We start from the raw sequence: 6,223 nt of genomic DNA on the forward strand, positions 1-6,223 counted from the left end.
CTAAAAGAACATGTTCTGGCCCAATGTGAAGAAATTAAGAACTTTGAAAAAGGATTTGACAAAATGCTAACGAGAATAAACAGCTTAGAGAGAAACATAAATGAATTGATGGAGCTGAAAAACACAACACGAGAACTCTGTGCAGCACACACAAGTTTCAATAGCCAAACTGACCAAGCAGAAGAAAGGATATCAGAGATTGAAGATCAACTCAATGAAAAATGAGAAGGCAAAATTAGAGAAAAAAGTATAAAAAGAAATGAACAAAGTCTCCAAGAAATATGGGATTATGTGAAAAGACCTAATCTACATTTGATAGGTGTACCTGAATGTGACGGAGAGAATGAATCCAAGCTGGAAAACACTCTTCAGGATACTATCCAGGAAAATTTCCCCAACCTAGCAAGGCAGGCCAATATTCAAGTCCAGGAAATACAGAGAACACCACAAAGATATTCCTCAAGAAGAGCAACCCCAAGGCACATAATCGTCAGATTCACCATGGTTGAATTGAAGGAGAAAATGCTAAGGGCAGCCAGAAAGAAAGGTCGAGTTACCAACAAAGGGAAGCCCATCGGACTCACAAAGGACCTTTCAGAAGAAATCCTACAAGCCAGAAGAGAGTGGGGACCAATATTCAAAATCCTTAAAGAAAAGAACTTTCAACCTAGAATTTCATATCCAGCCAAACTAAGTTTCATAAGTGAAGGAGAAATAAAATCCTTTACGAACAAGTAATTGCTCAGAGATTTCATCACCACCAGGTCTGCTTTACAAGAGCTCCTGAAAAAAGCACTAAATATAGAAAGGAACAACCAGTACCAGCCACTCCAAAAACATACCAAATGGTAAAGAGCATTGACACAATGAAGAAACTGTATCAACTAACAGGCAAAACAATCAGCTAGCATAAAAATGGCAGGATCAATTTCACACAAAACAATATTAACCTTAAATGTAAATGGCCTAAATGCTCCAATCAAAAGACACAGACTGGCAAATTGGATAAAAAGTCAAAACTCATCAGTGTGCTGTATCCCCAAAACCCATCTCACATGCAACGATACACATAGGCTCAAAATAAAGGGGGTGGAGGAAGATTTACCAAGCATGTGGAGAGCAAAAAAGAGCAGAAGTTGCAATCCTAGTCTCTGATAAAGTAGATGTTAAACCAACAAAGATCAAAAGAGACAAAGAAGGACATTACATAATGGTAATAGGATCAATGCAACAGGAAGAGCTAACGATCCTAAATATATACACACCCAATACAGGAGCACCCAGATACATAAAGCAAGTTCTTAATGACTTACAAAGAGACTTAGACTCCCACACAATAATAGTGGTAGACTTTAACACTCCACTGTCAATATTAGACAGATCAATGAGACAGAAAATTAATAAGAATATTCAGGACTTGAACTCAGACCTGGACCAAGCAAACCTAATAGACATTTACAGACCTCTCTACACCAAATCCACAGAATATACATTCTTCTCAGCACCATACCACACCTACTCTAAAATTGACCACATAATTGGAAGTAAATCACTCCTCAGCAAATGCAAAAGAATGTAAATCATAACAAACAGTCTCTCAGATCACAGTGCAATCAAGTTAGAACACAGAACTCAGAAACAAACTCAAAACCGCACAACTTTATGAAAACTGAACAACTGGCTCTTGAATGTTGACTGGATAAACAATGAAATGAAGGCAGAAATAAAGATATTCTTTGAAACCAACGAGAACGAAGACACCACATACCAGAATCTCTGGGCCACATTTAAAGCAGTGTCTAGAGGAAAATATATAGCAACAAATGCCCACATGAGAAGTAAGGAAAGATCTAAATTCGACACCCTATCGTCAAAATTGAAAGAGCTAGGGAAGCAAGACCCAAAAACTCAAAAGCTAGCAGAAGACAAGAAATAACTAAGATCAGAGCTGAACTGAAGGAGATACAGACACAAAAAACCCTTCAAAAAAGTCAGTAAGTCCAGGAGCTGATTTTTTGAAAAGATCAACAAAATAGACCACTAGCCAGATTAATAAAAAAGAAAAGAGAGAATAATCAAATAGATGCAATAAAAAATGATAAAGGGGATATCACCACAGATTCCACAGAAATACAAACCATCATCAGAGATTATTACAAACAACTCTATGCACATAAACTAGTAAACCTGGAAGAAATGGATAAATTCCTGGACACTTGCATCCTTCCAAGCCTAAACCAGGAAGAAGTCAAAACCCTGAAGAGACCAATAGCACAGGCTGATGTTGAGGCTGCAATTAATAGCCTATCACCCATAAAAAGCCCAGGTCCAGATGTGTTCACAGCCAAATTGTACCAGACATACAAAGAGGAGCTGGTACCATTCCTTCTGAAACTATTCCAAGCAATCTAAAAAGAGGGAATCCTTCCCAAATCATTTTATGAGACCAACGTCATCCTAATACCAAAACCCGGCAGAGACTCAACAAGAAAAGAAAACTACAGGCCAATATCCATGATGAACATAGATGCAAAAATACTCAATAAAATACTGGCAAACTGATTGCAACAGCATATCAAAAAGCTTATCCACCATGATCAAGTAGGCTTCATCCTGGGGATGCAAGTGGTTCAATGTACACAAGTCTATAAACGTAATTCACCACATAAACAGAACCAAAGACAAAAACCACATGATTATCTCAATTGATGCAGAAAAGGCCTTTGACAAAATTCAACAGTCCTTTATGCTAAAATCCCTCAATAAACTAGATATTAATGGAATGTATCTCAAAATAATAAAAGCTATTTACGACAAACCAACAGCCAATATCATACTGAATGGGCAAAAACAGGAAGCATTCCCTTTGAAATCTGGCACTAGACAAGGATGCCCTCTCTCACCACTCCTATTCAATATAGTACTGGAAGTTCTAGCCAGAGCAATCTGGCAAGAAAAAGAAATAAAGGGTATTCAATTAGAAAAGGAGGATGTCAAATTGTCACTATTTGCAGACGAAATGATTGTGTATTTAGAAGACCCCATCATCTCAGCCCAAAATCTCCTGAAACTGATAAACAACTTCAGCAAAGTCTCAGTACACAAAATCAATGTGCAAAAATCACAAGCATTCCTATACACCAAGAGCAGACTTAAAGAGAGCCAAAACAAGATGAACTGCCATTCACAAATCCTACAAAGAGAATAAAATACCTAGGAATACAACTAACAAAGAACGTAAAGGACCTCTTCAAGGAGAACTACAAACCACTGCTCAATGAAATAAGAGAGGACACAAACAGATGGAGAAACATTGCATGCTCATGGTTAAGTAGAATCAATATCGTGAAAATGGCCATACTGCCCAAAATAATTTATAGATTCAATGCTATCCCTATCAAGCTACCAATGACCTTCTTCCCAGAACTGGAAATAACCACCTTAAACTTCATATGGAACCAAAAGAAAGCCTGCATAGCCAAGTCAATTTTAAGCAAAAGGAACAAAGCTGGAGGCATCGCACTACTGGATTTCAAACTATACTACAAGGCTACAGTAATCAAAACAGCATAGTACTGGTACCAAAACAGAGATATAGTCCAATGGAACAGAACAGAGGCCTCGGAGGCAACACAACACATCTACAACCATCTGATCTTTGACAAACCTCACAAAAACAAGCAATGGGGAAAGGATTCCCTGTTTAATAAATGGTGTTGGGAAAACTGGCTAGCAATGTGCAGAAAGCAGAAACTGGACCCCTTCCTGACACCTTACACTAAAATTAACTCCAGATGGATTAAAGACTTAAACATAAGACCTAACACCATGAAAACCCTAGAAGAAAACCTAGGCAAAACCATTCAGGACATAGGCATAGGCAAGGACTTCATGACCAAAACACCAAAAGCATTGGCAACAAAAGCCAAAATAGACAAATGGGACCTAATCAAACTCTGCAGCCTCTGCACAGCAAAAGAAACAGTCATTAGAGTGAATCGACAACCAACAGGATGGGAAAAAATTGTTGCAATGTACCCATGTGGCAAAGGGCTAATATCCAGAATCTACAAGGAACTAAAACAGATTTACAAGAAAAAAAACAAACAAGCCCATTTAAAAGTGGGCGAAGGATATGAACAGACCCTTTTCAAAAGGAGACATATATGAGGCCAACAAACATATGAAAAAATGCTCATCATCACTGGTCATTAGAGAAATGCAAATCAAAACTACATTGAGATACCATCTCACACCAGTTAGAACGGCAATCATCAAAAAATCTGGAGACAACAGATGCTGGAGAGGATGTGGAGAAATAGGAACACTTTTACACTGTTGGTGGGAGTGTAAATTAGTTCAACCATTGTGGAAGACTGTGGAGATTCCTCAACGACCTAGAAATAGAAATTCCATTTGACCCAGCAATCCCATTACTGGGTATATATCTAAAGGATTATAAATTGTTCTACTATAAGGACACATGCACACGAATGTTCATTGCAGCACTGTTTACAATAGCAAAGACCTGGAAACACCCAAATGCCCATTGATGATAGACTAGACAGGGAAAATGTGGCACATATACACTATGGAATACTATGCAGCTGTAAAAAACGATGAGTTCGTGTCCTTTGTAGGGACATGGATGATCCTGGAAACCATCATTCTCAGCAAACTGACACAAGAACAGAAAATCCAACATGGCATCTTCTCGCTCATAGGCAGGTGTTGAACAATGAGAGCATATGGATACAGGGAGGGGAGTATCACACATTGGGGTCTGTCGGGGGAAATAGGGGAAGGACCATGGGGGGTGGGGAGTTAGGGAGAGAGAGCATGGGGAGAAATGCCAGATATAGGTGATGGGGAGGACGGCAGCAAATCACACTGCCATGCTGCTATGCAACAATCTTGCATGTTCTTCACATGTACCCCAAAAATCTAAAAATGCAATAAAAAAATTCCAATTGATCATGATTTATTATCTTTTTGATATATTGCTGGGCTTGATTTCCTAATATTTAAAGATGTAATTTAAGTTCATAGAAATATTAAACTCTAAAATTGTTTTCTTGTAATATTTTTGCCTAGTTTTAGTTTAAGATTGATACTGCCCTCATTAGGTAAGCTGGAAAGTATTCACTTATATTCTATTACTGGAAAAATGAATTTATAGAACTGGTATTTTTTTTATTTACCTTTGATAGAATTCATCAGTGTTACCATCTAAGACTGGAATTTTTAACAAATTCAATTTTATTATTGGATACAAAGACATTTATTTTTAAATGTTCTTTTTTCTTGAGTCACTTTTTCCTTTTCCTTTTTGTTATTTTGTATAAATACTTAATTTAAATTTTATTAAAATTTTTATTAAACCATTTTACATTTTTATTTTTATTTTTTATAATTTTTGCTTATTTTGCCTTTTTTTTTTTTTTTTTGGCCTTTCATTTATTTTTTTCCCCTTGGGTCAGTTTGCATTTCAGGGAGTTTTTCTTTCATTTAATATTCACCTAAGTATTATCCGTTTTATCTATGTATCATTCACTTTATTACTCATGGCTCAGCCTGATATATTCATAACATGTTTTTAATATCGATTTAGAGTGAGCCTTACTCAAGCAATGTCTGGCTCCACCTTTCTGGGGTACTACCAAAAGCCTCAGTTCCCCAGTGAGGTCTCTCTGTTCTGCATAATGGAATCTCCCAGCTTCATGTGAGATCTGGGAATTGTTCAACTTACAGCTCCTTGATAGTTGATGATAGTTTGTTTCATAAAGCTTCTCTCTGAACATGCATACATTATTATTCAGTGACGGATTGAAGGCAACTCTTGTGCATATTTCAGGAATTCTTTTTCCTTCTAGTTTCTTGCTCTTTGTTATTCCATCCTGCAACTTCAAGCTGCCTCATCCCAACCCCATTTCCCAAATTATGACTTCTTTCTCTCCTGAATCTCCCCATCCCCTATGCTATGATTCAGAAATTGACTCCATGAAGAAAGCCAGGGATATTATAGCATTCAGTTCACTTATTTCCTTTCTCTTAGGCTTAACAGTTCTACGTCACCTTTTGTCCAATATCTGAAATCAGTTATTTTACATTTGGTCTCTTTTTCTAACCATCTATAGCAATACGGCAGGACCAATACCAGTTACTCCATCATGGCAGAAATAGAAAAACTACAAATGTCAATGTGCATAGTAGTGCTAATTCT

Source organism: Aotus nancymaae, unplaced genomic scaffold (assembly GCF_030222135.1).
Source record: "Aotus nancymaae isolate 86718 unplaced genomic scaffold, 86718_ANA_hifiasm-v0.15.2.pri h1tg000029l, whole genome shotgun sequence".
NCBI classification, from domain to species: domain Eukaryota; kingdom Metazoa; phylum Chordata; class Mammalia; order Primates; family Aotidae; genus Aotus; species Aotus nancymaae.